General features: G+C 37.7%; 1 pseudogene; it reads right to left on the bottom strand.

The window, feature by feature from the left end:
* Positions 213-1,893, bottom strand: LOC109716236 (annotated as a pseudogene).

Genomic DNA, 11,657 nt, shown 5'->3' with positions numbered 1-11,657 from the left:
GAGCAATGATAGATTGACGAAAATATAAAGTGACAAATATAGAGGGATACACCCTAAACGTATAAATATTACTAATAAATATAGTACCACACAATAAGTGTACATGATGTCACTGCATGTACACACCATATTAATAAAATAACAAAATTATGACTACTTTCTTGCGAAATATACCACCGCAAAACGCACAGTTAGGTGGCATTGGCAGCACATTAAGGGCTGCCGGTCCAGTGGTGATATTCCCATGACTCTACTTCAACATTTATTTTCCATTCCCGATTTCCCAACACGAGCGTAATACGTTCAGGAATCATTAGGAGGTCAGCACATTTGATCAACAACCGATAGAACATTACATCTTGACGAAGCCGGCTTCTCTCATCTCCACCTATAAATTCTCCAAAACTTGAAACAATAGTTTGTAAATCTTGATACCTGTCGCACTGGAGTGGTAAGCCATGCAAACGGATCCATACATCATACCGAAATCTATGCCGNTCTAATGCATAACGGCTGATATACGGGATGACTAAGCTAAATGATTTGTAGTCTAATTCTACTTCTTTTTCAGCTTTATTTTTTATTGCGCTTTCATATTGCTCAACGAATTATTTTAATAAAGTTTTCGAGTTCATATACCCATCAAAAAATGCATTCATACTTTCGCTACGCTGTGTTGTGGACATTCCAGCCCAAAATGTATCCTTCACATAAGCTGGTATCCACTTATGTCTTTCCTCGTACAGGCCTGACAACAACTGATTATTTTCAAGTGCATAACAAGCTATCATTCTCTTCCATTTTTTCTCAAATTCAATTTCTGTCAATGATTCATAAATAGCATCCATCATCACGCTCTTCATCGAATGATATTCGCCATAGCTTCTTAGCTTTTCCGGTATCTTTTTTGTTATGTGCCATAAGCACCATCGATGCCGAGTATTAGGAAAGACACGTGCGATAGCATTTTGCATCGCTTTATCTTGATCTGTGATTATTGCTTTCGGGGCACGGTCGGACATGCATGACAACCAATTCCGAAAGAGCCATACAAACGATTCTGTATCTTCAGTGGAGAGTAGGCCGCACCCCAACAAGATCGACTGTCCATGATGGTTAACACCAACAAAAGGAGCAAATGGCATATCGTACTTATTTGTTAGATATGTCGAGTCGAAAGTTATTACATCTCCAAAACATTCATACGCCGCTCTACTCCGAGCATCTGCCCAAAACACATTGCGAAGCCGAGAATCATCGTCTAGATCTATGGCATAAAAAAAGTTTTCATTTCTCTCTTGCATTTCTCTAAAAAAATTACAAATTGCTTCGCCGTCACCTTCACCAAGTTGTAACCGACGGGCTTTTTCAATATAATTACGAGCGTCCTTCTCTCCAAATGTTAAGTTTCCATATCCAGCAGCCTCAACAACAATAGAATTAAAACTTTTATTCAATCTTATTCCAGCACGATCATTAAGATCAAGCCGCCTCTTGACGCTTGTTTCTATAACTCGATTGCAGGGAAAAAATCAAGACTTATAAGGACTTAAGAGTGTGATTATGCTCAAGTGTAATTTTGCTTATTACACAAGATGAATCCACATTTATTACTACATTTATTCTCGCAGGACAGTTTGTCTTTGCTACCGATGGACGAGGACGAATATTCGTTACGGTCCGATGCATTTTTCCATGACGAGAGCATGCGATTATTACATATGTAGCCTTGCCATCTGTCATTTTTGTTGACCTCTTTACAACTGCAAATCCTATTTCTTGTGCATAATGCTTATAGAAATTAAAAACGGCATCAAAATTGATAAAAGCCATTCTAATTTCTGGTGCCGATATATTTACATCCCTGATCTCACTGTGTCTTTCTTCATCCATCTCAAAAATATTAAATCCAAATAATCAGTCAACTAAACAAATTTAAGTAAATTGCTCACCTGTAAGACATTATATAGAGTTGGAATACTAAATTAGAATAATAGTGAGCAGGAAAAACTATTTGTCAAAATTTAGACATCTAAAGATTCTACTATGCCCTAAAAATATATTATCTATTAACATATAGATCATACATCAAATCAGTGATAAAATTGATCAAATAATTCATCACAATTAAAAATTATTAATTTACTAAAAAATTAAACATCTCATACCTGGTTATATATGTGGCAGTGTACGAATCGTTGTGCTCGGAGTAAACCACGACGTTCAATTTTGCGGCATCCTCGATTGTCGCCTCCGCACTTGCCGCGTCCAATTTGATAGCAGAATCAGCCTTCGTGCTTCTTTCTCTGCCTCTCATTCTCCCTATTTCTAGCACAGCACAACTCCTCTCGCTCCCTCTCGCGCCCTGCCCTCGCTCTCTCTCGCGCCCTGCTCCCGCTCTCGCTCGAGCTCTCCTCTCTCTCTCGGTCGCTCGCTCTCTCTCGGTCGCTCGCTCGCTCGCCTCTCTCTCTTTAGGTCGCTGGCTCGCTCGCCTCTCTCTCTCTTTAGCTCGCTGGCGCCAAAAATTAGGGAAAAAGAGAAAAAGGTGAGGGGCTAAAATGTGGGAGTGAGGTTAACACTGTTTTTTTTTTTTTTAAAAAAACCAAGTTTATATCACCCATTGGATCCAAGAGTTGTAGGATCTACAACTCAATATGGGGTGTATGGGTAGCACGACTCAAAATTATTTTCACAAATAGCCCCGCCAAATTTATAATTGAAATTTTGACCCTATCTTTGCTACGTAGGGGCTATATCAGCGCCATGCATGCGAGCAGGCTAGGTGGAGCTAGAATAAGTTGAACACGGTGAACCATTCTGTCACGCCTCAGATTACAGCAAAAGTTCGGGCTACGTACATCAACAAACCCGCCCGCATGTACAAGGATACATCTTATACATACGAAGAGTCAACAAAATTTGTTCAACAAAATTAACTAAAATTTAACAATGATAGGTATCAGAGGAACAATAAAATTATATACTATAGCAATATTGTAACGATCTACAATCATCACCACACCAATCTTTAAAATAGTACAACATCTCTGACCACTCCAAGCATCAAAACACTGTACAGACTGCTCACTAATAGGTGGTCCAACTACACACACAAGAAGGGTAGGAGATGCTAACTATTCCCGATCCCCTTATCTCGATCAGTCACTAGTGCCGAACGCTCTGAAATAAAATATTAAATAAAAGAGTATGAGAACTATAATCAATAGTTCCCAGTGGGTACGATCGTCAACGTCGACGGCCTACACAACTAGCTCCATAAGAAGCAAAAATAGTAAATACTGAGTAATATGAAGGAACATGTACTAATATGAATGATCGCTGAAAATAACTGCTACTATCATGCCTCTACAATTTATTTGAAATTGTAAATTATATTTTGCATGCATCAATTAGAGACTAAATAAAATACTGCAACAATGTCCAATCATAGTGACCGACTCCACAGTCAGGTCTAACCAGCACCGTCTCGTGCCCAGCACCCAGCTATAGTGGTCCGCTACCAAGCAATCTACTGTCTGGCCTATGCCATAATAATATTTTATAGCCCAACCTCCGGAGTGGCACTCCTGGGGCGCTACTCCAACTGAGTATAGTTTCACTGTCAAACTTAATATAGCATGCAGGCGGTGGTCAAATACGATGATCAAACAGATCATGATAATACTGTCATGCTGTCCAAATTACAGTTATAGTCTGCACTATTTGTAGCTGTCTACTGACCTTTAGAAAAATATCTCTCTCTCTCACACACACACACACACACATTATATATATATATATATGTATATATGTATATATATATGTATATATGTATATGTATATATATATACATATATACATATATATATACATATATACATATATATATACATATATATATATATATACATATATACATANTGAATCGTTGTGCTCGGGGTAAACCATGTCGTTCAATTTTGCCGCATGCTCGATTGTCGCCTCCGTACTTGCCGCGTCCAATTTGATCGCAGAATCCACCTTCGCGCTTCTTTCTCTTCCTCTCGTTCTCCCTGTTTCTAGCAGAGCACAACTCCTCTCGCTCCCTCTCGCGCCATGCCCTCGCTCTCTCTCGCGCCCTGCTCCCGCTCCCGCTTATCGCTCTCTCTCGCGCCCTGCTCCCGCTCCCGCTCGAGCTCGCCTCTCTCTCTCACGCTACCGCGCTCGCCTCTCTCTCTCTTTAGCACGCTGGCGCCAAAATTTAGGGCAAAAGAGGGAAAACGTGAGGGGATAAAATGTGGAAGTGAGGTTAACACTGGTTTTTTTTTTTTTCAAACCAAGTTTATATCAGCCGTTAGATCAAGGAGTTGTAGGATCTACAACTCTAAATGGGGTGTATGGGTAGCACGACTCTTTTTTTAAACTACTGAAAATAAGATATAATTGCAATTAATTTTATATTAAAATTATTAATCTAATTATTTTATTATTATTTAAAGTTAGTACACATATATAATATATATTGAATTTACTGAAATTTTGATATATTCCATTTATCCAATTTTTCCAATCTTTTTCACTTTGAGAATTGAACCAAACCGAATTATGTGTCAAATCAAACTAAGTTGACTAATTTTGATTAGTTCCGTTCGATAACTAGGTTTAAACCTTTATTAGTTAATTCGCGAATTATACACAAATTATTCAAAATTCGAATTAAACGGTCCGTTTACGAATTTTTTTACAAAGAAAGAAAATTATTTGCGAATTTTTGGGCCAGCCGAATAATTCGCGAATTATTGAAAATCTAAATAAAAAACTTATAATTTTTATGTTTAATATAGATTATCTTATATCTTATATCTTATATCTTATATTTTATATTTTATATTTTATACCGAATTCGTTTTTTAAGCCGAATTTTTCAACAAATTTAAAAATTTAAAAATAAATTTTATGCGTGTTATACCCGTACCGAATTTTTGCCGAATTCGAATTAACTAACTATAGTTTGAACCAAATAGTGCTCACCCCTAAATAGCAATAAACTCTAAACCAAGGCCCAAAGCGTATATAGGCCCAATTGTTTCCCCACTCATTTCAATTGGGCCTTTAAATGGGCTTTAGGCCGGACTCGAAACTCACCCCAAACTCCAAATTAATATTCCATTGACGTCCGTGGCAACACTTCCATACGAAACAGTCGCATACGACTGCATCCTCAGCTGTCATCTAAACTGTCCATTCTCCGCCCAAATCCATCTAATCCCTTCGCACCTTAATTCCGCATAAGTACATATATGCGAACGAACAGAATAATCGCCTCGTTCGCGTCTCCGCGGTCTCCACCTCCCCTTTTGTCTCTCATCAACTGTTTAAGGGGTAAAATGTGTGGATAGTCCCTCTACTATCCCAAATTTACAATTTAGTACTTCACAATATTTTAAAACCCGAGACTGTGTTTATTAGTTCACGAACTAAATTTTATTTTAAATGATAATTTTTGTTGTTTCCGAGAATATAAAATATTTCGGTATAATTTATAATAATTATAAATTTATATTTGGATGCAATCAGGGATATTTTAGATGATATCTTTAGAAACGTTTATGTAAAAAATTCTAAAACAATATCTAAATATGGTCAAGAAATAAAATAATTAATTTGTATCAGTATATTTTATATAAAATTATTTATAGATTAATTTATATAATAATGTATAATATTATAATATTTTATGTAATAATTTAATTTATATCAGTATCTTTCATTTATTTTATTTTAACAATTTATTTAATATAGTTTATCTATCATATATGTAATGAATAAAATATAATACTAGCAATATACTTATATAATTTTAATTAATAATATTATAAATTTCAATACAAATTCTTAAAAATATATAGTATATAAAAATAATTAAATATTAATATATAAATTGATAAAATTTAATAAAATAAATAGTATATCACATTTAGTTAATTTATATTAATATTATATACTAAGATTTAAGTAAAAATATGTTATAATAAAAATAATATTTACATTAATATATTTATTTATATATCTATTTATTTAATAAATTAAAGAGAAAAATAAAATTATTCATATCCCCAATAAACGCAGCCTAAAATTAAACCAAAACCAATAATTCATCTATATAAAAAAAAGATTGAATAAATAATTATTCTATTAAATATGGAACAATTATATATAAACCCTTGGCATTTCAATTTAGGTCCCTAAACTTTGCACATTTTTCATTTTAGCCCCTAAAAAAATTCAAAATTTTAAATTTAAATTAAAAAATAATATTAAAATTAAAATTTTAAACTAACTAGAAATTAGAATTTTGAATTTGAATTTNTATATATATATATATATATATATATATATATATATCTCAATTTATTCTACTAGCAGATGTCAAACTATCACTATTATTTCAACTATGTCAATAGTTCATTTCACAGGTTAAATAATAAAATATGGACTTAGAAATTAGTCCGTCAATTTTGACAACACGGAGCCCACCTATATCACAAACCGAAAAAATAGGACGACAGTCGAAATAGTCAGATGATATGCTACGGCTCTCCTAGTCTGAACGATAGCCACAAAATTAGCTCCTAAAATGTATAAAAAATTAGTTTATAACTCTCAATTTTTACCAAAAAATTATTGTCACGCCCCGAGCCCGCCTCTTTGGTCGGATTCGGGCACGCCAACAGACCGCCGAACACACAGGGTTTCTCCTGTACGTCCAAGGCGTCACAATCCATACAATGTGCGAGGTTCCAACCAGGAAAAGCATTCAACAAAGATTGCATAAGGAAGGTATGAAAACATAAATACTATGCTATTACAAGCATTCAACTTACATACATTTTACATATTACATTTTCAATTCTCAATTAGCTTCCAAATATAATCCAAGTTACTACAATTTATTACAACATTGTTGTTTTCATTTCTATACCCCTATCTAAGCCTACTCGGGGTACTACTATCTCTGGTCTCGGTGGTAGGGTGTTATTTACGGAGCTACGCCATTGCCTCGCGTCGCCGTGCCGCTCACGTGTGAACCTGTAACCCCCAAAAATAACATGGGGGTGAGAGCTATTGTCTATAGTTCCCAGTGGATACGGCCACCCAAGGGAAAAGCTCGACCCACCAGGTCCAAAGGAGGCACTTCAAACATGTTAGTCCAACAAATATCCACGTATATATATATATATATATATATATATATATAATTTATGCAACTAATATTTATCATGTTTATGCCTCACAATATACAATATGCAAATCATGCAAGTCATATAAGTAGATTAATTTATTCTACTCTCTATCATTTACCATTCATTATTATTAGCCATTCTTTAACACTAGCTGTTCTTTAACGCTAGCCATTCTTTATCCTTAGCCATTCTTGATTCTTAGCAATTCTTGATTCTTAGCCATTCTTTATTACTTACAATTCTTTAGCATTAGCTGTTCTTTATTCTTTATCATACTTTCCTAAGGTCACTTCACCTTAGCGAACTATCCACTCGACTTGGTCTTGAGTCAATCCACCGCGGATAGTCTGCGCTCTGTCAAGCTCGAGGCGAAGGAAGTCTCATATGCACCTCAGCCTTAAATCCTCTCGACTATAGGTCTACTCACAGGGTGAGGATACACCATCGAACCCCGGACCACAAGTCGCTCAATGGACCTACTGGCGAGGAGAACCAACATACCCGCGTCCCTATTCTCATGGCATACCGGGCGACGAGAACCAACATACTTGTGCCTGGCGAGGAGAACCAACGGGCGAGGAGAACCAACGTACCCGCAATTATGATTCTCATTAGCCATTCCACATACCGGGCGAGGAGAACCAACATACCCGTTGAATCACTGTTGGGCGAGGAGAAGCAACATACCCACAGTCTTGATTCACTTGCACTCAGTCGCAAGTCTTATCCGCTGCATTAGCAACCTTCATTCCTAGGGATTTCGAAATCGACACTCATGTCTCTAGGGTTGGTCTTAAATCCTATAGTGTCGACCTATCTAAGTCCAAGCCATTACTCAACCTAAGTTTAATACCTTAGGTCCAATGTCACTATGTTCATAGCCTAGATTCTACAACACTAGGTTCTATATTCTTTGCTACCTAGGTTCATTTACCTCTAGGTTCAATGCCACTCGTGTCATAATCTAGGTTTACTTGACTCTAGGTTCAATTCTCAACCTATGTTTAATACTAGGTTTAATCCCACTCAAAATTCACCTATGTTCCATGACACTAGGTTGAATGCCACTAGTGTTCTTGTTTTCCTAGTTGTCCATACCTAGGATTCATGTCACACTTGTCCAATTCTCTACTCTTCTTAGAGTTTATCGATTTTAGCTCACATTTACTGTAACATACCACATCCCTCGTAAATCGTACCGAGTTCCGTCAAAACGAGCGGAACGCGGAATTGAACGAGTTAGAATGGACCCTAAGTGCATTAGAGTTCATAAACAGAGCTAAAAGTGATCCGGAGAGCAAATCTGAAAATCTGGCTAAGTCCCAGATTTTGAGCTCTCGGGGACCGGTCCCTGAAGGAGAGACCGGTCCCCATGCGCGTAGCCTGCCAGGAAATCCTGAGGCATCCGGTCCCTGGTGGTGAGACTGGTCCTCAGGAGACCGGTCCCTGACGGGCAGACCGGTCCCTCGCTGCGCAACAGCTGAAAAACTCGAAAATTTGGCTAAGTCCTAAAAATCCCCCGTTCGGGAACCGGTCCCTGGTCGGGGAGACCGGTCCCCGAAGGTGAAAAATGCCCAGTCTGGGTAGATCAGGGGAAACAAATGGAGGGGCTTAAGTGCAATTGTTACAACACTATATATGGCCCATCCTCTCTCTCCCACAGCCATTTTCACCCTTCTCACCCATTTCCTCTCTCTCTCTCTAGAACTCTTGCTCTAGGGCTTGGAGAAGAAGAAAAAGAAGTGAAGGGAAGGAGGATTTGGAGGCTTTGGTAGGTTTTACAAGCTCTCCTACAAGAATGACTTGGAGGAGTTTGGGCCAAGGTGAGTTTTTGGTAGAAATGAGTCTAGGGTTTGGATTTTGTGCTCCCTAGAGGCTTTAAAGGCTCTTTTGAGCCATGTATACCATGGTACCCATGAGAGCTCGAAGTGCTCTCATGGTGAATCCTTGGAAGTGGTGTTTGGAGCCCTAGGGTTGGTACCAAAGATCTAGAAAACATACTAGAGTGCTTCTTAGGTGATCCTAGGCCAATGTTTGCTTAGGATTGGGATCGATTCATGGGGAAACCCTAAATGGCAATATTAGGGCTTGAAAATTAGGGCTTTTGCCCTAGGGTTTTTCGGGGACAAATTGACCCCGTAGAAACCTAATTGGAGGTGTCCTAAATGAGTGGGACAACTCCGTTTAACGTTGCGAAAATAATAGTGTAGTTCATGTACAAAAAGGCCTAATATGGCGCTATTTTGATTATAGGGCACGGAATCGGCTTTCGTAAAGTGCGGGGGCCTTCATATTCTGCACCCACACGACCAATAGAGGTGGGGGTTGCACGCCAGAATCGTTGGATTCCCTTCTATGTCTGTTTTCTCTATTCTTGAGCATATACATATATACCCATTCATGCATAGTAGGGTAGATACATATGGAACTTGGTTTGACTTCATTTATATGTTTCTAATGTAGTTGAACATAGAGGATAATAGAACCAAAATGGACATGTGTGATTGGACCCTCAAGTTGTGTGAATGTGAGATTGGACTTGGACAATAGAAAACAAGGGTGACATTGATATAGAAACAAGATTTGCATTGAGAGATGAACCGTTAAACATAGTTTAACCAATTATGACATCGTCAAAGGTAAAGCCTTGAGAGTGGCAAGAATGAATAGGTAGAGACCTATCATGACATTGGCATTGTGACTAGTGGCTATGAATTCTCAAGTTGAGGATTAGATCGATACTCACATTTCGTCTTGGCTTGAGGGAGGTCGCTCCCCCTCGAGCGGTGCGCTCCGGAGTTGGTCACCACTGGGCGTGGTAAAGTCCCCCCAGATGACGGTCCCTAGGGAGGTTCGAGTCCCCCGCTATTAAGGGATTTTGGGTGGTGAGTTATTGGGGTTAACAAGGTTAACCGGTAAGATTGGGTAAGAGCCAAAGCTTCTTTGAGATTTGAGCATGCATGCATTTTCTATTATTGCATCGAGTATATGTATCCACTGACATTCTTTTGCAGGCATGGTATTAGATGCATTAGTATTGGTTACTTCTCTTTCCTTTGTAATACTTATGCCTGGATGGACCTAGTGGGTAAGTCGGCGAGGTCGGATGCCGAGCCCACTGGGAACTTCGTTGTAGTTCTCACACCACTAACCCTACAGGTCCTAGCACGAGCGGGGCGGCGGAGGACCGAGGCAAGGGTTTGGCGCCGTAGGTAGCGGCCACCGGGGACTTTATGCATTTTGTAGTCATTCCCTTTTGTTATACATGTATCAACTTTATTTTGTTGATTTAGGAATGAAAAGTGTAAACAATCATGTATTTGGTGGATGACTAAATGTAAAAAGATATGATGCAAGAATGTAATAGATTTACTTGAATTTGGTTTAAATGCTAATCAAATATCATGTATGTTGCTTAATTAGCTTAGAGCTTTCGCTTTCGTTGTTGCTTGCCCTCGTGCAAGCCTTGTATTATATATGCAAATCTCTTGTTGATTGCCTATTTATACATGTTGTTAGAGCCTTGGGCGGACAGGGGAGGCTCTGTCCGTTCGGCGTCTGTTGACGTGACCCGAACCCGACCAAATTGGCGGGGATTGGGGCGTGACAGATATAATGGTATCAGAGCAGCGGAAAGCAAAAGTCTAAGGATGACCTAGAAACCCTAGGAAGTTGGAGACCTTAGGAGTTTAGGGAACGTTTAACGTGGACTTGGTTTATGCGAAAGCGAATAATCGGGTCAGTGGTAACACTTCTCTAGATGAAAGTAGAGATGGACTAGGAGGCTTAATTGTTGTCTACTTAAAGGACCTTGTGGGGCGGCCGACCACATAACACCGAAAGTGGAAATAATTAGGNAAGATTTGATTTCAATTCTAAATTTGAATTTAAACTTCGAATTCAAATTCACATTTTGAATTTAAAATTTCATATCGAAGTTTGAAATTAAATTAGAATTTAGAATTCCAAATGTGAATTTGAATTTAAAATTAAATACAAAATTGGAATTTGAATTTCAATTTAAATTTGAATCCAAAATCAAAATTTAAATTTAAAATTTAAATATTAAATTAATTTTTTCTGAATTTATAAATTTAATGAATTAATTACACCATTGGTCCTCAACCTTTGCTCTGATTTTTAATTTGGTCCCCACCACTTTTTTTTTTGCAATCCGCTGACACTGCGCCACCGTGGCGCTGACATGGAGCCTCCATGGTGCTGACGTGGTATTTTTTATTAATTTTAACAGTTATCTAACGGTTGGAACTTAATTAAAATAAAATTAAAAGATTAGAAAATTGATTGCAAAAAAAAAAAAGTTGGGGAACCAATCGAAAAATAGTGTAAAGGTGAGGGACCATTAGTGTAATTAACCCTAAATTATAATAATGCTATAGTTCATGGATTCTTCGTATATTTTACGCAATAATT

The sequence above is a fragment of the Ananas comosus genome, linkage group 10 (assembly GCF_001540865.1).
Source record: "Ananas comosus cultivar F153 linkage group 10, ASM154086v1, whole genome shotgun sequence".
NCBI lineage: Eukaryota > Viridiplantae > Streptophyta > Magnoliopsida > Poales > Bromeliaceae > Ananas > Ananas comosus.
The sequence above is the reverse complement of the archived record's forward strand: the minus strand, read 5'-3'. Positions and strand labels throughout refer to the sequence as shown.